At 42.2% G+C, this 27,123-nt stretch overlaps 1 protein-coding gene and 1 long non-coding RNA gene across 5 annotated transcripts in view; both read left to right on the top strand.

Moving 5' to 3' along the window:
* Positions 1-27,123, top strand: part of ttc28 (tetratricopeptide repeat domain 28) — an 891,459-nt gene that overhangs the window by 184,305 nt on the left and 680,031 nt on the right. The gene's annotated exons all lie outside the window — the stretch shown is intronic.
* Positions 8,083-10,347, top strand: LOC140738442 (uncharacterized). Its single transcript, XR_012101375.1, has 3 exons — positions 8,083-8,192; positions 9,371-9,489; positions 9,629-10,347. It is a non-coding gene; the product is annotated as an uncharacterized lncRNA (long non-coding RNA).

The raw sequence follows: 27,123 nt of genomic DNA, 5'->3' as shown, positions 1-27,123 counted from the left end.
TCTTTGGCTTCGTTTGAGTTAGGATCCTTGCCAGACTTGTGGCAGGAACAGTGGGGAGAATCTGAAGAAATGCGAATAATGTTTTTTTTTATTAAAGAAGCAAATAAAATTAGGTACTTTTATGCTTTCTCATAGAACAAAATAGTTGTTTGTTTGGAAGGTTCTGCCTTTGCAGTTTGAACAGGGATTTCAAATACTCAAAGAGCCACGATGTCCTCCCAGGGGTCACTACCTCACTGCTGATGGTGGGAAACTTGAAATCCTCATTTAACCAGCTGCAAACACAAGCAAGCAGCGGCTGCTGGTATTTTCTGGCAAAGAGACAAGCCCAGGCAAGGAGAGTACGTCGGGCTCAGACTGGGGGCATTGGAGTACTAATATTGACCTTCATGCAACTGTTGAGGGTGTCTGTTCAAACATGGAACTTGGCATCCATGAGCATCACTGCTGAGTTCTTAGTTTTTATACAAATACCACATTTCTAACATCATTTGCAAAAGAGAGCAATTGCTTGCTTCCACTCTGCTGCTCGAACAAGAATTGTTTTGCATACCGCACTGGTTGTGATTTACCAAGCTACTTTTAAAGCTGGGCAGCCACACCAAACCGGATTACGTTCACTACCTGTTGGCGTTCCCAGTCCAGACTTAGCTCTTTAAAACAAGATGCTGCAGGAAATGTTGATATTGCCGTTATGGTGGAATAATTATTCACAGGCCACCATGTGTCGTACAGACATATGCATTCACTTAAGCTTCATCCGTCAATTTGCTTCTTGCATTCAGTGCAGTTCAGAGATGTTAAAATATTATTTTGAACATCAGCATCACAACAGTCTGCTGAACAAGGTGTAACTACCTTTCAATAGATCCAACAGTTAATCAATTAATTCAGACTGCTTTTACAGTATCACCAACTGTGGTCTGTTTGCAACAACTATGCAGAGCTATGGTGGAGAGGAAAGGAGGGAGCGGAAATGATGTGGGGTTGAGTGAAGTAGAGACCTGTTTCCTTTGCAAGATTATTTATTGTTGAAGGCAGTTGAAAGATGGACAATTCAAAGATGGCTTGACTGGAGGTTGGGTCACAGGAAAGGCTCAAGGAAAGAATGAAAAGACCAAGAATGTCACAAAGGATAGTCACCACATTTATTTTAGCTATTATTGAGATACAGTGCGGAATAGGCCCTTCTGGCCCCTTGAGGCTCCCCGTCCAGCAATCCTCCAATTTAATGATAGCCTAATCACGGGACAATTTACAATGACCAATTAACCTACCGACTGGTGTGTCTTTGAATTGTTGGAGGAGGCCCACGTGGTCATGGGGAGAACGTACAAATTCCTTACAGGCAGTGGTGGGAATTGAACCCAGATCGACTGTACTGTAAAGCGTTGTGCTAACCACTACACCACTGTGCCGCCCCCATGGCGCCAGGAGTGTAAGTCACTTTACATTAGCTGCACACCATTTATAACCTGTTGTCTCCAGACCAGACCAGTTCGTAATATCTCCTCCAGTTTAAGACTGCCTATCCAAAGTCCCCAGTTCCTCTATTACAGCCCACCCAGTTTCAGGATAGCAGTGAAAAACACAAGCCTTTAGATTGAAAAGGATGTAGAGAATGTCGAAATATAGTTAGAGACTCAATGGCTTCCTCTTACTGCATACATTCCACAGATTCTGACACTGGGTCTCCTGATCCTTCTGTCGAGTGACTGTTTAGTTCTGGCCTGTACAATAATGTGAGCAGATGGTGCTAGCTTTACCCACAGACCGTTGTGGTTAATATTTCTTAGTTTGGAATGCACAGGGCGAATACCCCCACAAATTACAGTCATTCCCCACCGTTACCACGCCTCCGGGTTTGAATCAGTGAATGGCAGCACAATAATGTGTGTGTAGTATTTCTAGATGCAAGTTTATTCATCACATGTACAGCTGGTGCATATCACAAAGTCCTGGTTACGCGATCACTGACGCCAGGCAGGCAGTCTCTGAAGGGTATTGATAATAGCTGGGCTCTGCCCAGAAGAAGGCAATGGTAAACCACTTCTGTAGAAAAATATGCCGAGAACAATCATAGTCATGAGACCACGATCACCCACGTCGTATGACAAGGCGCATAATAAATGATGCTTGTTTTAACACCTAGCACACGCGAAGGTGTGTTCGGGGCAGCCCACAAGCAGTGTGCCTACAGTGCTTGGCAGAACAGCGCAACAGGCAACAGAACACCGAAACAATCTCCCGTTCCTTTTCCCCCACCCACCCGCAGACACAGTCCTCTAACCCCAAAACAGTCTCCGTTCTTCAGCAGACTCCGATCTGGACTGGAATTCAGACACAGCACACAGACGCTGGGCCTTCGATTACCATGGAATTACCATGGATTACCAGACTCATGGAAATTTGCAGACGTTGGGCTCCAGTCAACGGGCTTTTGACTGCTAGACATCCAGTTCTACCCTTGGGCCTCGATCCTGCAGCAGAAAGCTGGTTTGAACAATCATGAAGCTGAATTTAACTGTGTGGAATGAAATGCTACAGTAGTATTGTGACTGTATGGTGCTTGTCTCTCGTGTCTGGTGATGACAGGGCACTTGTGCAGGAGAATTTTTAGAGTGGAAAAGCCATTGCGCTAGGGCAGTTCCACTCTCTTGACCTCAGAAGCCCAGAGCCAGTGGTACGTGCAAGTGTCACAAACTGGGACCTTTCTTGGATACAGCGGATGACCATGATGTCTTTTGTGCCTTGTCGTGCCCTTTGCTCTCCATGGTGCATTGCAGAACTGCCTTCCCGGCCATTGGATCTCGCTGTAAATGTCACCGCCCAGTCTGCCAGAACTGACTTCGCATGCTAGGACAGGCATGTCCCTGTCTCACTGGGGTATGAGGCCACTGGCTACTCTCACCTGGTTTAGCCCGCCTGTTGAAGCGGTGTACCAGGGAGTGGCTGCCGTCACATACAAACAGCTACTTGGAGCCACAGGTGAGAGCTGAGCGTTCGGTGGGGACCGAAGGTAAGTAAGCTGCCCCAGAATGGACACGACAAGCCCCTTCACCAGAGGTGTCACCCCTCCCTGGACAGCCCATGCATCCCAGTATTGTGACTAGTGTGTGTGCTATAATAGCACTGCTTTCCACATATTGAAATACTGCTTCATGGTTTATTTGTGTGCCTTGTGCTGTCAAAATATTGACATGACAGCACAATCTGTTTAAACTTACAAAGAAGGCAAGACAGCGGCTATATTTCATTAGGTGTTTGAGAAGATTTGGTATGTCACCAAAAACACTTACATATTTCTATAGGTATACTGTAGAGAGCATTCTAACTGGCTGCATCGCCGTCTGGTATGGGGGATGGGGGGGGTGGGGGCTACTGCACAGGATTGAAAAGCTGCAGAGAGTTGTAAACTCATTCAGCTCCATCGAGGGCACTAACCTCCATAGTTTCCAGGACATCTTCAAGGAGCAATGCCTCAAAAGGGCGGCGTCCATCATTAAGGACTCCCACCACCCAGGTCATGCCCTCTTCTCATTGCTACCATCAGGGAGGAGGTACAGAAGCCCAAAGGCACACACTCAGTGATTCAGAAACAGCTTCTTCCCCCCTGCGATCTGATTTCTGGTTGGACATTGAACCCATGAACACTACCTCACTACATTTTTTATTTCAGCATTTTGCACGACTTATTTAACTTTCTATTTATATATAAATAAAATGGTTAAGTTATATATATTACAGTAATTCACAGTTTTTCTCTATTATTATGTATAGCATTATACTGCTGCTGCTAAGTTAACAAATTTCATGACGTACGCTGATGACATTAATTCTGATTCTGAAGTTCACCATGAATATTCTTTAAGAGCCTGACCAGGAGCTGGGGCGCTGAGCAGCACACATGTAAATTCATATGCTTGCACCGTCCTGCAGGGGTGGCTGAAGTATCAGACTGTATTACACGCCCAGCCCTCACTTACGCTTCAAGGTTTTGACTGTTTCACCACAGAAGAATTTCAGTATAATTGACCCTAACATGTGCCTATTAAACCGTGTTTAGATCTCCTTGGATTAAACTGACAGAGGAATGACATATTATGAATGGATGCTTGATCCAGAAAAACTGATGGTTGAAGTAGTGTGCGCTGCTTTACCCTGTGACAACTGAAATGTGTTTAGGTATTTCAATAAATATTCACATGTTATTTTCTGATGGCTTTATTAATTTCTGCATGGATTGTTACGTGGAGAAGAATTGCCAATTTAGTTGGCAGCTGAACTGATTAATTGCTGGATGTAGAAATGAGTCAGAGGTTAAGGTTTTGGCTTTCTGTGCTTTTTAAAAAAAATAACAAAGATAGTGTGGGGTAGAACGATGATAGGAAAGTCTGTCCAGAGTACAGTACTGACTCAGTTTAGTGAGGGCACTGGTTGAATTTAATTAGGGTAGTGTGATTTGTTTTTTTCTCTTCTTCGCAGGAAAATTTGTTACAAAATATTATTGACAGTCACTAGAAAGGGGCAGTGTGGTTGCCTGGCAGTTAGCATAACACTATGACAGTGCCGGCTGTAAGATTGTGGTTCTCTTCCCGCCACTGTCTGTAAGATTTGGAGTGGGACGGTAGTGTAGTGGTTAGCACAACACCAGTGATCTGGGTTCAATTCCTGCTGCTGACTGTAAGGAGTTTGGAGGCTCTCCCTGTGATTGCGAGTGTTTCTTACGGGTGCTCTGGTTTCCTCCCACAGTTCAGGTCAGGTTGTAAATTGTCCTGTGATTAAGCTAGGATTAAATTGGGGGGTGGGCGGGCAGTGCAGCTCAAAGGGCCAGAAGGGCCTGCTGCACTCTGTATCTCAATAAAAGTAAAAATAATAAAAAAAAGAGCACAAGCAGCTAAGTCACAAAAATATTCTCCCAATTTGCTAAGAATTGTAATAGACCTATTTGAATAAAGTGCTGCATTTATTAATATATTGCCGGCTTGTTTGTACTTGCAGTACGTGGATAGTTTATTTAAATCAGCATGTGATCACCTTCTCAAAATGCCTTGCAGCATATGCTTATTGTTAAGCATTCCAAGTTCTCGGTGTGCGCACTTGTCTACAGTCTGTAGATTGCAGCATCCATTAGCTGAAGGAAACTTAATTGTACAGAAAGAGGAGACAATCTTAAATCCTTATATTTCTGTATGTCCTCTCACAGTACATTTCTTGGCTGCTCTCCAGTTTCAAGTTTTCTTTAGATAATAATATAAATAAAATATAAAGATCTGTATCATTTTTACTGCATCTATTAGGGTTGAAATGGGAATATAACATTAAGAAAGATAATGTGCATTTATTCTGAAATTATTTAATGTCATTTCCATGTAGATGGATTCAGAATTCATAGTGAAATGCATTTGTGTCAAATCATAGCACCCAATTACACCTATCCAATGATAATAGCTTTTTAAAATTTCTCCCCTCATTTTCATACCCCCCCCCCCCCCCCACCCCAACAGCTTCTGCTGCACGTATACACACTGGGAACAATTTCTAGCGGCTACTTAACCTTTCGGGAGGGTAAGATGGTCAGAAATCATCTTCGGAATCTCCATGTCTATGGGATTATTTTAGTTTTCTTCTCTGGGACTCATTGATTTGGCATTTGGTGAGCAGGCAATCTAATTGAATTGGGTACGTCTTTCACTATTTGATCAGTAGATGGCTTATCCTGTAAGTTGTCGGTATGAGAAAGTCTGTAGTTGCTGGAAATCCAGAACAACATACAAAATGCTGGAAGAACTCAGCAGGTCAGGCAGCATCTATGGAAATGAGTAAACATTTGTGTGTGTTGCTTTATACTGTAAGTGTTATGTTCTTGTGAGGGAAGGAATGAATATTAGGATGTTGGATGAGGTGTCAGAGAAGAGGATTACTTTATCTCCAAGATGGCTTACAGTAGGGGGTTCCCAACCTGGGGTCCCTGAACCCCTCAGTTAATGGTAGTCACAGCCGAAGAGTGATAGTGGGGACGAGCTCCCACTGCTAAGCAAATGCTCTTCATGGCATGCGTCTCAAACAGCCTCTGACAACCAAGTCCAACTCCTGGCCTTCACGTGTGGCCTAGTTCTTATGCCCAGCGGAGCTGTTCTCACTGACAGGAGAAGGGGCAAAGGCGGACTGCTAGCGCCTTAAAACTAGTTGCTCTGGGAAGATGGGGCTCGTTAACCACAGATGGTAGCTCATCTAGGAGAGGGAAAACTCCGATTTCAAACCTCCGCTGCCAGGTGGCTATACCCACTCACGGGAAAGGCTTTGGGAGTAAACACCGAGGAAAAATCCAGAGTCAGAGTCCCGAAGGCGGCTGAATGCTGTACCCGGCACCAGCACGGCAACTCCTGCGATGCTGCTGGCACCAAACTGTATCGACTTCTGTCGTTCCTTTGGACCTGTTATCAGCATGGGGGGGGGGGGGGGTCCCACTGCATGGGCAAAAGACGGATCTCCATATCAACTCTGCCCTGGCTTGCGCCCTGGAGAGGCCACTCCCGATGACTACCCGAGGCGCAGTACCCATGGTCGACCACGACCGACGGAGGCCACACGTGGCATAAAAATGGTTGGGAATTCGTGTCAGGGCAATGCTTTCTCCACTCTTACTTAAAGATTACTACATTGACTCATTCCTCTTTCGCATTCTTTATTTATTTATTCTTAATTATAACTTATAGTAGTTTTGTTTTGCGTCTTGTACCGTGCTGCTGCCACGAAAGAACAATTTCCACAGTATAAACACGAGACTCTACAGAGGGTGGAAATCCAGAGTAACTCACACAAAATGCAGGGAGAGCTCAGCAAATCAGGCAGCAGCTATGGAAATTTCACAGCATAAGTCACTGATAATAAACCTACGGTATTCTGTTTCCTTTTTGTAAAGTGTTAAATAAAACTGCAGGTTCATTAAAATACCACTTAAAATCAGAGATGCATGAGGAAAATGTGGATTAATTCAGAATACAGGCTGACTTTGGTATTTAGATGAACTAGATTTTGATAGTTCCGCCTTATTCTATTAAATAATTGATTAATTGATTAAACTCTGACCTTCAGCCATCTTAGCTGTCAGCTTTGGAATTCTTTTCCTCATCTTTACCTATAATCTAACATTTTAATGCTGTTCTGGCGTTCCCAGCTTCATTCAGAATCCTGCTCACATTTCATGCACGCTGTGAAGCATTAAAATATTCAGAAAGCCCCTGGCTAAGGTCTCACCCTAAAGGTGACGACCCCGACAGTGCAGGACTCCTGTAATGTCAGTCTGGCAATCTTTTGAATTTTTTTTTGTTATTATTAAGCTGTGATTTTTTTTCCAACGAGAATGTTTTTCATGGTGTTTCTCCGATGACAAAAAAAAGGAGGCAGTTAAGGAATGAGCCTGCTAAACTGTCTGAAAGCAACTGAAGCAAAATGACAGGTTTTAATTATATCAGATAGACAGCTTTGTTAACAAAGAATCCTAGCACAGGAGAAAATTATTACTTAGATACAACAAATGTCATCCCGTAACTGTGATGAGTACTCACTAGTTATTGGATAATCTGTCCTTAATGTATTTGACTGAGACTGCTTTGTCCACAGTTAGAGTGGAGTGGTTAACTTGCATTAAGTCTTTGTTGAGTCAACACGCATAGTGATGCCTTTGGTTGATATAATTTTCAGTAATTTTTTTTAAGGTTTTGTTTTCTGATTCAATAAGAGACTGTCTTCTGGCCCGTAACACATGAACTAAATCTGAAATCTCCTTGGCGAAGCAAGATTGTTCCTTCAATTAAAGAGGCGCCCATCTGAACATCTTGAATTAGCACTTCCTCGGCCATTCCCAGTTTGCCAGCCATCCTTGGAGAGTGTTCATATTCAAGACTGTCAGTCTTGTGGATCTGATTATACTTCCACTTGGAGTCTGTGGTCCAGAAGTCCTATCCATGTGGTTGGATGGCTGCTTTAATTTAAAGCCCAAATACCGCATAGTTATATCTTAATCCAGATGGAACTGCACAGATTGACTGATTTTTTTTTTGTTGTTCAGTTGCGGCTGTGTTTGCAAATTCCTTTGAGTGTTATTCCCGGAATAGCGGGGAGAGCAGGCTGCGCTGAGGCAGGACCTGCAGGATCCCGAAAAGATGAACAGAAGGCAGAAGTGGAAGGTCTGTGAACTCTGCTATCTCTCAGTGAGCAGTAATCCTGCGGGCTTTATTTACACTATTTACTCGCTGGGCTCCTACAGCATGTCACTTGTAATGAAAAATACAGCAGTTGGCCTTCCTCCATCTTGATCAAGTACTTGTGTCCCAGTTGTAGGAACCATTCTGCATGCAAGGAAACCCTTTGCTTTTGAATTATGTGAGAGTGAAGGCCTCAGGCTTGAAATGGTTCACAGCAGCCTGTGCATGATCTGATTCGAGGGAACGGCATTGATTTTCATCAGGTAATCTGTACTGCACAGAAATGCAAAGTATAGATTACTGTGAAATCTATTCCTGTCTCAGTGGGCCAGCCACTATGTGAGGGAATATTTTTACAAAGATTTAAAAAGAATTTGTTCCCTCTCTGTTCCTGTGACATTTTAAAAACAATGTATCTGTCAGGGGAGTGACACCAAGATGTTACGTAGTTCATTAATTCTGTCTGTGCCATTTCTCAGTCAATCCTGTCATCAGGAAATATTACTCAATTTACGGAGATCTGCTTGTGGGGAATGTTAAATGATCAGAAATTAGCGTGCTTTCTTTTTCTCTGGGTAATTAAATATTAAAATAGTCTTAGCTGAATTTGTAAGTCATTTTGTGTGAGAGACGACTTGCCAACGAGATAAATAAGCTTTGCTAATAACTATCCATCCTACCTCCAACACACATCTCCCACCCTGCAATTAGTGCACAGAATTTCTTATTCTGTACCAGAGTATAACTTGCGTTCTCTTTCCAATTCCCGTCAAAACCATGCACTCCTGCAAGATTGTGCATTGACCAACATCATAATATTCATTTTGTTGTGTGTATAACTTATATTAAGTTTGTTTTATCTTGTGTATGCTAGGTTGATAACATACTGTGCTGCACTGGGGGGTAAAAAAAAGCTAAATTTATGTCCCGTGTATGTATGCCTATGGCAATAAACTTGAACTTAGGTTGTCTTGGAATGCCAGATATGAACCAGATATTACTAACACAAAACTTCTGAACTAATTACTGATGGCAAACATTTACGTCTTGGTGAAGTTTTACAGTTAATCTTTTATTCAATTAAAATTATTGTGGAGTTTAAAATCCTTGACCATAGATTTCATCAAATCATCTTTATTGTTGTCATTTCCTGTTTTCAGTTTTTGTTTGTGTCAGTGATACTGTGGTCAGCGGATGTCCAGCCACGCTGTTTCAGTTCTGTCCCCAGCCCCTGACTTCAGTCTGGGATAGGAGCAGCTATTTGGAGCTAAGCTTTAAGGTATAAACTCAAACTATAACATCTTCAATTACAACTTATTTCAAATAAGGTAACAATAAAACATTGGAAAATTATTCAAAGTACATTTATTATCAAAGAATGTATAAATTATACAACCTTGAGATTTGTTTGCTTCCAGGCAGCTGCAAAGCAAGAAACCTGAAAGAACACAATTAAGAAAAAGTAAAGACCAACCTCAACCCTCTCTGCACAAAGTCATGGCGCAAGAAAACACGTGGCATGCAAAAGAATTCTGAGAAACATACTTTCCCGCAAACAAAACATGTAAAGAGACATGCAGACCTCGATTCTATTTATAAGCCAATGTGGGCTGAATTCCAGACCACAATGTACAGTGTTCACTATGCACCCGATCAGTGGCGAGACCCCTGCCCTACATCACAACTGAGTTTCTGTAATAGCAACCAATCGGCTGATTGATAAGTACGTTAATGCCAGGCATTTGGAGGACACAACACAATTGAACAGCACACTGATGATGTCTCCTCGTACGGTGCCGAAATGTTTGCAAATGGATTGCCAAGATCAGAGAACAGCTCAACCCAACCATCAACCACCCGATCTACACATTTTCCGAGTTATTTCCAATCACGACTAAAGCTTGGAAATCTTTCATTCTGTCACTGTCTCAGCTGGATGTGGAGCATCAGTACTGATACACATAATTTCTTTTATTCTGGGTGCCTACTCCAAAGCCAGTGCAACCTATTCTACCCTCTGCCATTCGTGCATTGTTGGATGAAGTTTGCATTTTCTAGGATAACCTTTGTCACTAGTTTTTAATTCTAAATTCATTTTAGTTCTTGAAACTTCTATTAAAGCACGCCCTCAACAATTTCTCTTTCCACTTCTTCCACTTTCTCTGAAGCTAAGGTGTAGCCATGGGCAATCACGTGGGCTGCAGCTGTGTTGACCTCCTCGTCGACTACGTGGAACAGGCCATGTTCTGAGTCTTCCCGGTAATGCTCTCGTACTCTTTTCACTTTACATTGGTGTTGCTTCACGTATTTGTGCTGCACTCATCGATTTCATCAACTTTGCATCCAACCTCCACTTTGATCCGTCCCTGACACCTCTCTGCACTTTCTTGCTCTCTCTGTCTCCTTCTCTGACAGACTAGAAACATACTGACTGTCACAGTAATCTTGACAACACTTCTTCCCATGTCACTTGCTAAAAATGCTATTCCTTTAACTCCGCCACATCTGTTCTTAGGATGAAGCTTTCCATTCTGGATCATTGAGATGTCCTCTTTTTCAAAAAAAGGTTTCCCTTCCACCACCATCAATGCTGCCCTCACCTGCAACTCCTCCATTTCCCTCACCACATCCTCCCAGTGCCATACAGGGATAGGGTTTCTCTTGTCCTCACCTACTACCACATGTGCCTCTGTGTCCAGCACATCATTCTCTGTAACTTTCACTTTCGATAACAGGATGTTACTACTTAAACATATCTTTCTCTATCCCTGCCCCAATCTCTGCTTTCCATAGGGATTGCTCTGTAATGACTGTCTTGTGAACTCCTCCCTCCACTGATATCACACCATGACTATAGAGTGTGCACTTTCTATAAAACTTTATGCATTTACTCAACTATACTAGTGTGACAACATTTGCGTGATCTATGATATGGACCACCAAAAAGAAATACAAGACCATAAGATATAGGAGTAGAAGTAGGCCATTTGGCCCATCAAATCTGCTCCACCATTTCATCATGGCTGATCTATTTTCCCTCTCAGCCACAATCTTCTGCCTTCTCCCCTGACTAATCAAGAATCTATCAACTCTGCCTTAAGTATATGACTTGACTTCTGCAGCCACCTGTGGCACCAAATTCTACAGATTAACCACTCTCTGGATAAAGAAATTCCTTCTCATCTCCGTTCTAAAAGGACATCTCTCTATTCTGAGGCTGCGTCCTCTGGTCCTGACTCCTCCACCATAGGAAACATCCTCTCCACATCCACTCTATCAAAGCCTTTCAAAATTCAATAGGTTTCAATGAGGTAACTCCAAAATATGGACAGCAGATGGAGAAGAATGCCTTCACCTCTGGTTTATCTTCATGTCACTGTCCTGATGAGGAAATATGCCACCGTTCCTTAACTGAGAAAGGTTTAATCCTGAACCTCCTCACAGTAGCTGTAGATGTGCCAGGAGGACTTGCAGGCATTAAGGTGAGGAGCAGAAAATTGTGGCATTGCCAACTAAGCCTACATTACACACAATATTGAAAATGAATAAGGTTATTGGGAAGGGTAAGAGGATTCATGTCATGAAAATGGTGTCATCTCACCAAGCTGCTCCACCCTCACTTGGAAATAGATTGCCATTCCCTCATTGACACTGCCTTCACATTGTGGACTTTCTACCTCAGGGAGATGCGAATAGAAAATAATAAAGCAAGGTGCTGGGAGGCCAAAGCAACTCACACAAAATGCTGGAGGTACTCAGCGTGCCAGGCAGCATCTGTGGAAATGAATAGACAGTCGATGTTTCAGGCTGACTCCCTGACTGAGGAGGAAGAGGGAAGACGCCTGAATGAAAAGAAGGGGGGAGGGGAAGGAGACTGGCTGGAAGGGGATAGGTGAAGTTCAAGTGGATGGGAAGGGTCAAGGGCTGGAGAAGAAGGAATCTGATAGGACAAGCTCCCGGGAAGGATGCCGTGAATAGATACAAAAATAGAAGAAGGGCTGGGTGAACGATTAGGGTGGGCAAAAATGAAAGTTCTATGTATAGTTTTAAACAGGAGAATGAATGCCTAGACTAGAGTCCTGATGAAGGGTCTTGGCCTGAAACATTGAATCTTCATTCCTTTCCATAGACACTGCCTGATCTACTGAGTTCCTCCAGCATTTTAGGTGTGTTACACTTGACTGAAGTTGGCCAATGCATTTGTTTTCTCTTCCTTTATTACATGATGTGAGTGTCATGTCTAACTCAGTGTTATTTCCCCCACGATCCCAGCTATCATGTGAATGGCCAGTTCAGAGGACAGCTAGAAGTCAGCAACCTTGCTGTGGTCCTGCATTGAATATAGACATGAATGAACAAAGTAGATTTTCTTTTCTTGGGCTATTAGAGAACTACAGTACCGTAGTAATTTTATGTATTGCACAGTACTGTGCATTGCATTGTACTGCTGCAACACAAATAAACAAATTTCATAACGTAAGTGAGTGATGATAAACCTGATTCTGATATGGGTCTCTGTTGTGGACTGAGAGTGGGAAGGGGACAGGGAGAGGGGAATCATGGTTGAGAAAATTGGTGGGGGGAGCAGGAAGTAGCAGAGAGCCATTCTGTAATGATCAGTAAACCAAATGTATGGAATCAAGTGGCCTTGCGTGGTGTCTCAGAACTGGGTATGTCTGCACTTGGCGCCAGCCCCCAACATCTGCAGCCCCTCTCTGCCATCTGTCCCGCACTTCTCCTGCACTGCTCCACCCTCACCATTCCCAACATCATTTGCTCCCACAGATTTACAAACTCACGCTCCGCTCCATGGTGAGAAATACAGTACGGTATGGAGAAAGTCTAAGGCATCCTCATTATATATACGAGTGCCTAAGACTTTTGCCCAGAACTCTATATTACTTTTTATGACATCCAGTGGTATCAGAATCAGATTTATTATCACCAGCATATGTCATGAAATTCATTAACTTTATGGCAGCAATACAATGAAATACATGATAAATATAGAGAAAAAATACTAAATAACTATCTGTTAAATAGTTAAGTTAAAATCAGTGGTGTAAAAACAAACAGAAATTTAAAAAAAGTAGTGTTCATGGGTTTAATGTCCATTCAGAAATTTGATGGGAGAGGGGAAGAAGCTGTTCATGAATCACTGAGTGTGTGCTTTCAGGCTTCTGTACCTCCTTCCTGATAGTAACAGTGAGCACATGGCACGTCCTGGGTAGTGGGGGTCCTTGATAATGGATACTGCCTTCCCAAGGCACTGCTCCTTGAAGATAGCGTGGATGCAAGTTCCCATGATGGAACTGACTGATTTTACAAGTCTCTGCAACTTTCTTTAATCTTGTGCATTAGCGCCCCCCTCCCCACTTCCCCAATACCAGTCAGAATGCTCTCTACAGTACATTTGTAGAAGCTTTAGAATATTTTAATTGACAAACCAAGTCTCCTCAAACTCCGGATGAAGTACAGCCGCTGGCTTGCCTTCTTTATCGCTGTATCAATATGTTGCGTCTAGGTTACGTCCTCAGAGATCTTGACACCCAGGAACTTGAAGCTGCTCACTCTCTCCACTTCTGATCCCTCTGAGGATTGGTTTGTCTTCCCTCATCTTAATCTTTCTGAAGTCCACAATCAGCTCTTAGGTCTTGCTAACATTAAGTGTAAAGCTGTTGCAGTGAAACCACTCAACTAACTGGTACACCTCGCTCCTGGGAAATGGGAGTTCATTCATGGGTAGTGTTACTGATATTCCAGAGTATTTGTTTATTGAGACACAGTGTGGAATATATCCTTCCGGCCCTTTGAGATGCACCGCCCAGCAATCTCCTGACATAATCCAAGCCTAATCATGGGACACTTCACAATGACCAATTAACTTAACAAGCGGTACGTCTTTGGACTGTGGGAGGAAACCGGAGCATCTGGAGGAAACCCACGCGGTCATAGAGAGAGTGTACAAACTCCTCACAGGTAATGGCAGGAGCTGAATTTGGGTCGCCAGCTCTGTAAAGTGTTGTGTGCTAACCGCTACGCTACAGTGCCATTACTTAACTGAACTTAAGACCCCAGCTGGTATGGTGGGATTTTAAACTTGCATCTCTCAATTAATAGACTGGGCTTCTTGTGCAGAAGCCTCATCGCTGTTCTAGTATGCAGTGTTGGGGGGGTGGGGGGTGGTGGTGATGTAAATATATTGCACAAGAACGACGACTTCCCAGAACATGGTGCTAATTGTTTATTATTTGGTGGAAGCACTCTCACTCCATCTGTCAGTTCCGTATTCTGCTTCTGTGGCTCATCCGAACACTGATAGGCTTCCTGCAGTAGGACTGTGCCAGCAAGATATCCTGCCATTAACACTATATGGGCAATTTAAATCATATCAGAAGCTGCTGCATAAAGTAATAATGTTTTATGTCTGAAACCCTGCTGGGGCCTATATGTTGGAACATTGCAGAGTTTAGAAATCCAAGTGCATTGCTACTCACTGGAATATACTTAATTAGGGGGTAAAAACTCCACACTGTGCTTTTTCAGGGAAATAACCCCAAGGTAGGAACACATCATATCTCCAAGCCACCAAATCACAGCTGCTTGAATGATTAAAAGCCAAGCTGAGCAACTTCTTTTGATCTCCAGCTGGGGAAGATAGTTAAAGCTAAATATTATTGTTTTTTTTTTCCAAATTTGGCAATATTTCACATATGAGGAGTTTGACTGGTTGTCAATTAATAAAAAAAATATTGATTTCTACTAGACTGGTAAGAAAATAAACTTGGGATTGAGTTTGTTCCCTGGGGCTAATCAATCTGCAATCGATCATCACTAAACGTACATCTACATTGGCGGGAATGTAGCCTAAGAGTCCCTGAGAATTGTAAAGTCAGTAATCCAGCCGTAATGGCAGATCGCACATTTGTTGCATAAAGCTATCCTGTCGAGCCCCTGAGGCCAGGGTATGAGAGGCATTACAAATATCCAAGCTGTTTATTTAGATGTGTACACACTACATAACTGTGGTGAACTACATATACCTGTCTGGACACGCCCCCTGCTGACTGCTGTGGCTTCTCCCACAGACCCTGGTATAAAGGCGATTGAGGCCTGAGCCCGGCCCTCATTCTCCAGGATGTAGTATGGTGGTCAACTACTGCTTGTTCTTTCTTCCAGTCAATAAAAGCCGATATCTCGACTTCACGTCTCAGAGAGAGTTATTGATGGTGCATCCATAACCAAGCAAACTAACTTTACTGTTTGGTGAAGTCCTTTTTCACTCTGAGGGTTTCCTGATGAAAATGGCGCTAATTGGTTAAATCCATCACTGCTGAAAAAGATTTACATTACCTGAAATAACAAGTCACCAAGTGATGCCTCTTGCTACATCATCTCTCCGCACCCCCCCCCCCCCACCCCATCCTGATATGGAGCGGTCACCCCGTAACCACACACTGCTTTCAATCGCTGATGGATGGCACCGGTTTTCGACTCGGCTTCTAACCTCTCCAGGAAGGAGATAGCAGCACTGAGGATTGATCTGGGTGGCACTGAGCTGGAAGAAAGATCCTCTGCTGGCAGCAAGTCTCAGGGGTCTCTTGGCTTCATTTCTCCCAGTCGCAATGCAAACACAGGCAGCTTGTGCTCTGCAGACCTGCTCTTCACTGCCGTTAGCTTAATTGGTCTGTTCATCAAATAAAAATGGAATTTGCACTTGGCACCAGATTGTCATTTCCGAGTACTCTCCAAGTTAGCTCCTTTTCAACGTCCTTGCATATTAATAAGGAACTTTAAATAAATAATTGCAAAAGGAGCTTGCTCTAAATAAGATGGGATTTAAGTGTCCTTTGAGAGAATTGGTGTACGTGTGAGTAATATTCATATGTTTGTATAAGTTAATTAGCTCTCATTAGACAGCATTGCAGAACAAATGAATGAACAGTTCACATTTTTATAGCAAACCTCAATGCTAATGTAAACTCAAGGGATTTATCATTAACCCTTTAGGTATTGACATACAATATATCATTCTGGAGTGCTCTATATTTTCACAATATTCTCGATGAGCCTCTTATGTTTCCTATGGGTCACATTTTGAGGTGTTTCTATTGGATTCTTGGACTGTTGTTATGATTTGGTTCTATTATTCCTTTTTACAACTTTACTCACTTGAGTGTCTGAACCACATGGACCAGGAAGTTGTGAGTTTCAGTCTCCAGTCGGTGTCCAGTTGGTTAATATCAGTCAGGATTGGATCACTCTATTAGGTTGATAACCATGCTCCCACAAAACCATAAGATATAGGAGCAGAATTAGGCCATTTGGCTTATTGAGTTTGCTCTGCCATTTCATCATGGCTGATCTATTTTTCCTCTCAGCTCCAATTTCCTGCCCGTATCCCTTCATGCCCTGACTAACCAAGAATCTATCAGCCTTTGCCTTAAATGACCTTCAAAGGTTTACCACAGCCTCCCGTGGCAACAAATCCCACAGATTCACAATTCTCTGCCCAAATAAATTCCTTCCCATCTCCTCACCTCCCTGTAATGAACAGTTTGCTGACACTCTTGCTTGGGGTTATTTCTTCTTGGGCAGCCCCCAGGATTGAGGCTGGCTTGCTTCCTGTCTGGTTTTGTAGTTAACCATCAAATAGCTTTGATGAGCAGACGATGTCATTCGTGTGAACGACATCAGAAGCAGACACTGTTTATCCCATACTCTGTTAATGGACAGAATTGCTAGGCAAATAATGAAAACGATCTTTCTTCTCCCACCACCTTTTTATTCAGGCATCTTCCCCCTTCCTTCTCAGTCCTGAAAAAGGGTCTCGGCCTGAAACGGCGACTGTTAACTCTTTATCATAGATGTTGCCTGACCTGCTGAGTTCCTCCAGCATTTTGTGTGTGTTGCTTTGGATTTCCAGCGTCTGCCAACTTTCTCATGTTTGGGATTCATAGATGTGCTCATAATCCCTTTGAAGAAATGTGGCTTCCCTACTGACTCCTGAGAATCACTAGCCCATGCACTCTCCGTGGATTCTCTTCAGTGGAGAAGAAATATTCAGCATGGATTAGCGTCCGACTTTAATAATGGTAAACGTATATAAGTAATAGAAGTTCATCTGATATCTTGGGAACTATATTCCAACAAATAATTAGAACTTGGCAGGGCAGAAGGGAAAGAGTGTAATATAAAGCAATAGTCGGTAATAGAAGGATGCAATCACAGCACTTTGCAGTCAAGAGGAAGGAAAACTAAGATTAAACTTTTAATAGGAGGTAAAAATGCTGACGTCAAGAAAAATTGCCGGGAGGGCAAGTGAGGTATGAGGTTCAGACTGGATATAAAGGGTAATAAAATAAAAATTGAAACTGTATGTAAATAATAATACTTAGTAAGTGTAGGAGACATGTATCTGTTTTCCATTTGCAATGTATTTTTTGTTGGGCGTTCATTATGTTGAGTATGGTTGATAGTCACGAGGGTAGGGGTGTGGTAAAGCAAAGAGTTTAGTTATGTAGTCATGCTTTGTCTTTGGTCAGTTAGAGCTAGAGTGTGATATCTTTTTGTTGACTATTTAATTATATTTTAAATCGCTTAACTTTGCTTAATTACAATTAGTGTCATTAGTTTTGGTTTCATTTGTTTTATCGCTTCAAGTTTGTTTTGCTAGTTGTTTAATAAAGGGTTGAATATATTCTTTTGACTTTTTGAGCATTATTATTATTGGATCTGACAGTGCGTTATACTCCGCGCGCTTGGTCTCTAACAGCGGTGTTGGTTTGTTCGAGTAGCTGCTACGGTAGAGATGATAATTGGAAAAAAGTCAATATATTCTAATACAGAACTTGGAATAGAAATGCAGAGAGAAAATTAGCAGGAAAACTAGAGCAATGTGTAATCAGATAGTAGTTGATTCACGAGAGACTGAAGACATCAGCTCAGAGGGAATAAGTGATGAGGCAGCACACCAAAGGCTTTCCAGCCCTTTTATGCTGAACAAGGCCTCACAACCCTTTTGAGGAGCCAGCTCTTTCCCCCAAAGCCTTCAGCCACTGGGCTCCCCACCTTAGCACTGCTGTGTTTCCTCAGTGTCCCGGGGTTTCTCTCTCAGCCATTCATTCATTCGCTATATGCCATGCCGTATGATGTGGGTGATCATGGTCTTCCATTTATCGTAACCATGATTGTTCTTGGCAACTTTTTTCTAATAAGTGGTTTGCCATTGCCTTTATCTGGGCAGTGTCTTTACAAGACAGGTGACCCCAGCCATCATCAGTACTCTTCAGAGATTGTCTGCCTGGCGTCAGTGGTCACATAACCAGGACTTGTGATAGGCACCAGCTGCACATATGACCAACCACCACCTGCTCCCATGGCATCAGATGACCCTGATTGGGGGGGGGGGTGATAGGGGCTAAACAGGTGCTACACCTTGCCCAAGGGTGACTCGCCCACTAGCATAGGGAAGGAGCGCCTTACACTTCCTTTGGTAGAGACGTATCTCCAAACCCGCCACCCACATTTGTCACTACCTGTTTCTTCTATGACAGCTTTCCATGTGTGTATTGGCTGCTGAATTCCCCATATTGCATCAGGGAGCACATTTTCAAAGTCCAGCCTTGGCTGTAAACTGCTATGGTCATGAGATTGTTAAAAAAAAAGCAATGCATAACTTTAATTCTTCTTGTGTATGTAATCTCAATGATGGGGAAAGTGAGTGTCGTTATCCCTTTTTGTTCAGGAGCCTGATGGCTGTGCAGTGGTAGCTGCTCTTGAACCTGCTGATGCAAGTTCTGAGGTTTTTGTACCTTCTACCAGATGGCAGCAGCGAGAAAAGAGCATGACCTGGGTAGTGGGAATCTTTAGTGATAGATGCTGTTTTCCTACGATAGCATTTCATGTAGATATGCTCAGTGGTTGGGAGGGCTTTACCTGTGATGTACTGGGCTGAATGGACTACCTTTTGTGGGATTTTCCATTCAGAGGCATTGGTATTTCCATAGCAGACTGTGATGCAGCTAACCAATACACTCTTTTTGCTCACTTCCTTGAATTACCCTCCACTCCCTTCCCCTTCCCATCACCAACTTCCTTCTGTGTCTGCCTCTTGTTAAAACTATCCAAATGCATTTAGGTCTGCAGTTATCTGATCTTTGGCCCTCCATTTGTCAAGATCTGTTTAATTACTAATTTATTAAATCATTCTCTTGTGTACATCTGTGATGTCCTATTTCCAACTGATGCTATTACTCATTACCCTGACCATTTTTCCTGGTGCCATCTACACTGCATTCCCTGCAGTCTGAGACGTACAGACTTGAAAAGTTATGACAAGCAGCTAGTTAAGTCTTTCACTATCTGTGTTGACACATTAAGACTAAACAAGCCTAGCTATTGGTTTTAGAATTGCCTTCCTGGATGATCTCAGAAAAATGGGCAAAGGCGATGCCCATCTTTCTTCATCGACTGTTGTCTTCTTTAATTTCTGGTCTCAGAATGTGCAGGTCCATCCAGATGAGATCCTAATACTCAACATGTACAGCTAGCCAATCAACCCTCTGCTTGCAGATATTCATTGGCTCCCTGTTGATCAATGTCACGATTTTGAAATCTTAGTGGCCTTTTCATGATGGATCATTCCTTCCTCTCACTTTAATCTCCTCTATACCCCTGAATATAATAGTTTCTGGATTGGTGGTTATCTTTTCTGAGCCCAGAATTCTTTTCCATTAACCTTTGCTTCTCCATCTTACTTTTCTACTTTAAGGGACTCTATAAGGCATATCTCCTTGATCGACTTCTGGTTAGGTCTGCTAGTAACTCTGGAAAAGGATCATCTGTTGAATGGAAGACTAAGACAAGCAAAACCCTATCCTTGTTCTGGGCCAGAAAGAGGGAGATTGAGAGCTGAAGAGCTGAGATGTGGAAAATAGATGACTTCTGGAATATTCTGCCTCATTCTAAGTGCTATACAGTTCCAGGTGTTTTTTTTGAGGCTGTCAGCTTTGAATCCTGTTTCTCCACATTTACTCCTCCCCTCCAAAAATCAGGGAATAAGTCTTGGCAGGTATTTTGATGAAACAAATAGTGATGAATTGTTTCCATTGGTCAGCAATGCAGTAATGGGAGGTTGTAAATTTAGAAAAGAATTCATTACCCTGGAGGGTGCTTAGACTGTGGGACTCTCTACAACAAACTATGTTAAAATGTATTCCATAAATTCTTTGTAAAGGGCATTAGATGGTTGCCTGAAAACAAGGAATCTCAAATAGCTTGGGAGTATGCAGGAGAATGAGATTAGACCAGGAAAGTCATTAAGAAAAGTGCTAAAGTAGATTTGATGAATCAACCTGTTTCTGTATTGCAGCATTCAATATTTTTTTTTATTTTGTATGTGCATTTGCATATAAAAGAGATAGCCTGTGGGATTAATCTTAGTTTAATTTCTTCAGTGGTTTCTGACTGGATCAGACACTGGTTATACTCTGCATGCAATTTCAATTCTCAATGACTTCAGTGGACCTAATTCCATTTGTACTGATGGTGCAGACTGTGAAGAGATATATGAATCTGTGTAGTTCTACTGTGAAACAATGTGATGTTGGTTAAAGCATTCAATTAGCATGGTGTGCTCCAGTAACCACTCTATTCATCAGCAAAATAGCCTTTGCACTTGATGAAATGGTTTATGAAATCTGATATGTTCACAGCAGTGCACAATGTTGGGATGGACATGAGGGGATTTGAGGCCACGTTCTGTTTGTGCCAGTTATGAAGAGTTAATTGAATGGCACCTCATGCTGACATACAAGATTGATAGGCGGAGTGCGGTAGAGGTTGAGGGGAAACTGTAGGCTCGGCTTGGGTTCCAATAAATCCCTGTTTCACTTTCCTAGTCCTTCAGGCGTTACGTGACAAGCCTCGGACACTTGCAGCTGTGTTCCATTGATAAGGAGTGCTTGCCTTGCTGCCTCTTGTGTGCTTTTCAATCATGATTAAGAAAGTGCAGGCAGCCCTCGAGAGCATTTGTGAGGGTCTGCTTCAGCATTGCTTAAAGTGAGTCTGCCTGAGAGGTTAAAGTCTTGGAAGCAGATTGTGTCCCCTTTAAGCTTTTTCCAATCACAACTATCAGCTCCGTTACCCTTCCCCTACTGAGGCATGAAATTCGTCATCCAACTTTCACCTGGCCATCATTTTCACTTCTCTTAAGACCAGGGAACTTTCTCTTCTCCTTTCCATCAAATCATGGTGCTTCATGCACTCTTTCCACCAAGCAACTGATCTCATGAATGGATGTTCTGGAGGAAGATTTGGTGACAGCTAGTTAATTGGTGGAATCTACAAGGTTATCACTGTGAATGAGTTGTAGAGAGAGGGGAAGCTTTCAAGGATCACCTGAGGGAGAGGACAGGACAGAAGAGTTGACTTTGTCCCTCCAATGCATGGACACTTTAGTAAATGCAAGAAAAGGCACAAATGGAAATACTGGTGTTTCCTGAGTGGGAGTTGAGAGATTTGTTTTCTGATTGCATTTGTTCAATTATTTTAATTTTTGGACAATAAAACCTAAATATTTATTTCAATATTACCACCTCTCTGACCCAGTGCATGTCCCAGTGTCACTCAGTTGTGTTCACTTGTCTGTAACTACTGATGAGATCCGAAGCCAGGAGTTAGGACAAAGTTGGAACTCAAAATACACCTTTATTCAGTAAAGCCACGCAACTACAAAATCTCAAATTAAAAACTCATCTCTACATCCCAAAGCATGACTATTTAGATAGTTTACTCAAAGAACATTCAGAATGCTGATTGGAACAATGGTCAATTCGCAAAAGTCAGCCTGGGATTGGTTGTCAGCTGACTAATAGGTGTTGGTTGTTTCAGCTCTCCGGAATGGCTCCCTCTTGAAGAGGGTTTGAGTTGAGGTTTGATTTGGATTGAAACAACCAACTTACACTAGTGATCGGTCCTTCATGGTGGTCGCAGGAGGTCACTTGTCACGATGTTACTTGCAGCTGTGCTGTTGCTGTTTGCTGGTTCAGTCGGATTGAATTGAGTCCTTCCAGGAGGAGTTGAAGGTCCAGCTCTGAGTTTGGGGATCTGCCCGATCAGCTTGTTGTGCTTTTAGGAACATGTGGCCACAACTGGTTGATTTTGCGATGCCAGCAGTGTCCAATTATGATAACTTCGTAGAGCACTTTCCTCATTGTTTACCATTCTGACCTAGTTCCCAAGGGTCTTGCCCATTGTGATATTGTCTGACCCTCACTTGAATGACTTCACCTATCGACCATGGTCTGTGTGGGTGCCTTTATGCACCTGACCATCTGCTGTCTCAGATGTTGGATGCTGTCGCAGCAGTTTTCTTCCTAACAATACTTAAGCTGAGGTGTGTTGAGAGCCTTGGCCAATGCTCTTTCCCCTCTTGATTTCAGAAGTGACTGATTGAAGGTGTACATAAACCTCTCTGGGTGGCTGCTTGTCTATAGATGATATAGGGGTGAGTGGATGTGGATAATTTCACTGTACTGGCACAATGCAGCAAACTGTTTTGAATTGAATTGAGTGCTGTTGTCAGAAATAAGCGTTTCTGATATGCCTAAGCAGCTAAAATCCTCAGCAGCTGTTGAATGGTAGTCTCTGTCATTATTGAATTCATAGATAATACTTGTGCCCATTTGGATTAGGTGACAACCAGGACAAGGTAGGTAAACCCATTGATTGGGCCAGTGAAGTCAATGTGTACTTGACTCTAAGGTCTGGTAGCCTGAGGCCATGGTTGTGGTTCATCTCTCCTTGGTTTCTTTGCCATACAGCACTGACTACACAGCTTGAATGCATATGTGATATCTTCATTTATGCCCAGCCAGGGCTTTAATTCTTGCAGGATTTTAATTGATTGAGGCCAGGCTGACCACAGTGGAATTGTTTTGGTGCTTTTGGTTGAAGTGTTCGTGGTATCACTATCCTGTCTCCAAACACTAGGCAGGAGTCCTCAGTTGAGAGCGATGTATGATGTTGGTAAAAGGGTATGACATCTTCCTCAATCTTGACTGGTCATCCATCAATGAGATATTTGGAGATACACTGAAGAAGAGCATCTCTAGCCATTTCTGCTCTGATCTTGTGGACTGTGACGGGAAGGCGTTCAGCAGCATCTAATACAACCTGGTGGACTTCACAATCGATTGAAATCACAGCCATGATTGCATCTTTGTTGTTCTGTAACCTGCTAATTCATAAGTCTGGTGATGGCATCTGCCTGACCAAGTTCCTGCATTGATGTGTACTTGATTTTAAAATTGTATGCTAATAAAATCATTGCCCGCCTTTGAAAATGGTTAGCTGTGTACACCAGGATGCCTTTCTTTGAGCTGAAGATGGACAACGTGGCTTATGACTGGTAAATCTCAAATTCAAAACTCAACTGTATGTCTCAAAACACTAGTATTTCAATGGTTTACCAAAAATCATTCAAAACAGTGATTGGAACAGTGATCAATTGGTGAAGGTCAGCCTGGGATTGGTTGCCAGCTGACCAATAGGCATGGTGGTTTTGGCTCTTCGTAGCCCACTCATTGGATCCAGATCATTTATGATCCACACAACTGAATTAACCCTAACCCTTTGCATTCTCTCCAGATATACTCTCAGTAAAGCAGAAATGTGTATTCTCTGGCTTAGTTTTTCCTCAATTGCTGTTAAGGATTGTACACGTGTTATAGCACCCTGACTGAAATGTTTAAATCACTTTGTTGACTCCATCTTTCTGGACTCCAGAAGTCCATCTATAAGGCTCTGTAATTACCAGAAACAGTCAGTTGTCATTAATCAAGTCTGGCAAAATATCTTAAGGGCAAGTATTTATTATTACTAAATTAAAATCTGTGTCTTAAAAATATTGAAATCAGTTTCTGATCAAACAGCTTTCCAACTAAATTTAGCCTCCTTCAATGGAGTTCTACTTGCATAAAACTACATTGTTGCTTTAATGTTTGCTGTAGCAGTTTGGGAATTGCGTTATTTTACATTAATCATTTATTGTGATAACAAGTCTGAATCACCTTCTGTGTGAATCTTGTTTCTTGTGGAATTGAGCATTGTGCAATTTACACAGTAAACTCTTCGTTATAATAGTCATTCCACCGAGTGCCCACAGTGTTCTCTGAAGAGAAGGGGAGGCATGTTGTCAAAATAAAATATTCAAGCTAAAGCTAATATGTTAGGTAATAAACAGAAGAAAAATGACATTGTGAGGTATAATTAATCTAAAAAGTGTTAAGTAATTATTGAGTGGATTTTATGCAAAGCAGAATTTTTGACAAGTCTTTGGGGTGAAAGTGTTCTGAGTAGACTTTCCTTTGTAATGTCATATCTAGATGACATAAATGTTCAATCCCAAAGAAATCAGATCTCCAGATAAATTAAATTTGAATAATATGAATTATTATTATAAATAGGAGTTCTTTAAATCACAATCATGTCTTTGCAGATGGCTATTAATGTTGTGCTGGTACTGAGAGCAGCTTGCTTTAATGGTTTCCCAATCAGAGTAATTGAATTTGTCTGCTGTACGGTCAATTAACCTCCTTGGGTTAACCTTTCAAGCACCCAGTCCAAGTCATCAAGTAAGTTTTAACTGAATTAATTTCTCAGCAGAGGTGTTGACACAAACAAATAAAATCCATCCAGTCTAGGCAGGGACTGATTGGGCAGCAGGTCACCATTGCTATAGAAACAATGGACATTGTCCAGCAATTCAACTAGCAGGAATCAATGTTTATCTAAAGTCATACAAAATATAACACAAAGATGAACAGATGCATGGTCCATTGTTCAGATTTTACCTACACTGACAGCTGGGAAATGGCCCTTGAGAGTGGAGAAGAACGTAAAATTAACGATAGCATTGGGGATTCTACTTCTTTTGAGTAACTTATTCCATTTCACTGGGTTCCCCCCTCTCGCTAAATGAACAAGATTACCTTTACATTCTCACACACCTTATCATAAGATAAATCCCCAGATGGAGTTCCTTTATAAGGTACATGTTAATCTTTGTGGGTAAGTGCAGAAGCAATCTGTGGTCCTGTACCTCTCAATTATCTTCATGGTGTAATATCCAAAACATTTCCCGTAAGGCAAACCATCTCACAGGATACCTTCTTAATGTTATTCCTGCAACAGTTTGGATTCAGATCATACCTTTTCTGTCAGAAAATGACCCGTGTTGTTCGCATCACTGTAAATTGAAATGAAATCTAATTCCATCGGCCTACTTTAGGACTCTATCCTTCTCTGTCTTGTCTATTTAAATGTCTTTGTAAATGCCTCTTAATCACAATAATTATATCTGATTCAAACCAGATCCTGTAGCAGTATGCTTCAGATGTCAACAATGTTAAAAAGATTCAGGAACAGTTATTACCTATTAAGATCCTGAACCAGCATGGATAACTTCACACACCTCAACACTGATGGACTCTGCAACCCATAGACTCAATGTGTAGTGACATATATGTACTTTGATAATAAGTTTTTAATATCTGCCCCTCAGATCCCTTCCTTTTATTTTTGCCACTTTCACCACAGGAAAAAAGATTTTGACAATCTACTCTATCCATCAGGAGGGTCTCAACCCAAAGTGTCAACTTCACACACCTTGCCTTCACAGGTACCGTGAGTTGTGAGTCCTTACAACATTCTGTTTCTAGTTCCAGATACCAGCATCTGCATTCACTTTTGTCTTCAGCTCTCAGCTTCCTTTGCTCCAGGGAAAACAGGCAATCCGCCCCCATCAATAAAGTTCTCCAATTCAGGTACTGCATGGCGGATCTCCTGTATACTCTCTCTAGTGCAGACACTTCCTTAAGTAGTGTGGCGCCCAGAGCAGTATACAACATCCAAGTGTGGCTTTGCCAGTGTTTCTTAAAGTTAACAAATTTCACAACACATGCCGGTGATATTAAACCCGATTCTGATTCTGAAGTTGCAACATAACATCCCAACTCTTCCTATGTCCCAAGTTAATGAAAGAAAGCTTGCCATCACCATATCGACCCTGACTTCTCACGATGCATCAGTTTGCACTTCGCAGGATTAAATTCCATCTACCGTCTAAATCCTGCTGTAACCTTGAATAACCTTCCTCGCTGGCTATCTACAACACCACCAATTTTCGTAACATTTGCATTTTATGCTGCATTTCTGGAGTGTGACTACTTTTTTTTTTAATCAACTGACTGTTTGTATAGAATTGGTTGGCAGATTTTGAATTCACAAAGACAGGTCTAATTTACCCAAGGCAACACGCACAAAATGCTTCCCAGCTCTTTATTGCACCCCCTCCCCCTGTCCAGGTTTCAGTGAATCATCTACCACCTTGTACTTCTTCCTCCCCTCCCTCCATCTCCTTAGTCTGACTCTGTCCCCCTTCCTTTCCAGTCCTGAAGAAGGGTCTCAGCCTGAAACGTCGACTGTTTACTCATTTCCATAGATACTGCCTGACCTGCTGAGCTCCTCCAGCATTTTGTCTGTGTTGCTCTTGATTTCCAGCATCTGCAGATGCTGTTATGTTTCTAATTTACCCAAGACTGCTGAGCCTTTTGTGAGTATCAGGTGGTTATTTTGCACTCAAGTCTCTGGACTTGAACTCATAGTCTTCTTATTCGCAAGGTGAGTGGCAATGCTGTCAATGAAGACTGCACAAAATTACGAGAAACCAAGACAGAATGGATGAGAAGGATCTATTTCCCCTCAGTTGAAGTGTCAAAACTCAAAAAATCAATACCCCTTGGTTATTAATAGAAAGATTAACTGGGGCATTGAAGGGAATTGTTCTCAATCGGAATGTAGTGGAAGTCTGGAACTCCTTATCCGAAGAGATGTTAGTGGAAGATGCCTT

The sequence above is a fragment of the Hemitrygon akajei genome, chromosome 14 (assembly GCF_048418815.1).
Source record: "Hemitrygon akajei chromosome 14, sHemAka1.3, whole genome shotgun sequence".
Lineage (NCBI taxonomy): Eukaryota > Metazoa > Chordata > Chondrichthyes > Myliobatiformes > Dasyatidae > Hemitrygon > Hemitrygon akajei.
Note: the sequence above shows the minus strand (reverse complement) of the source record. Positions and strands in the feature narration are given on the sequence as shown.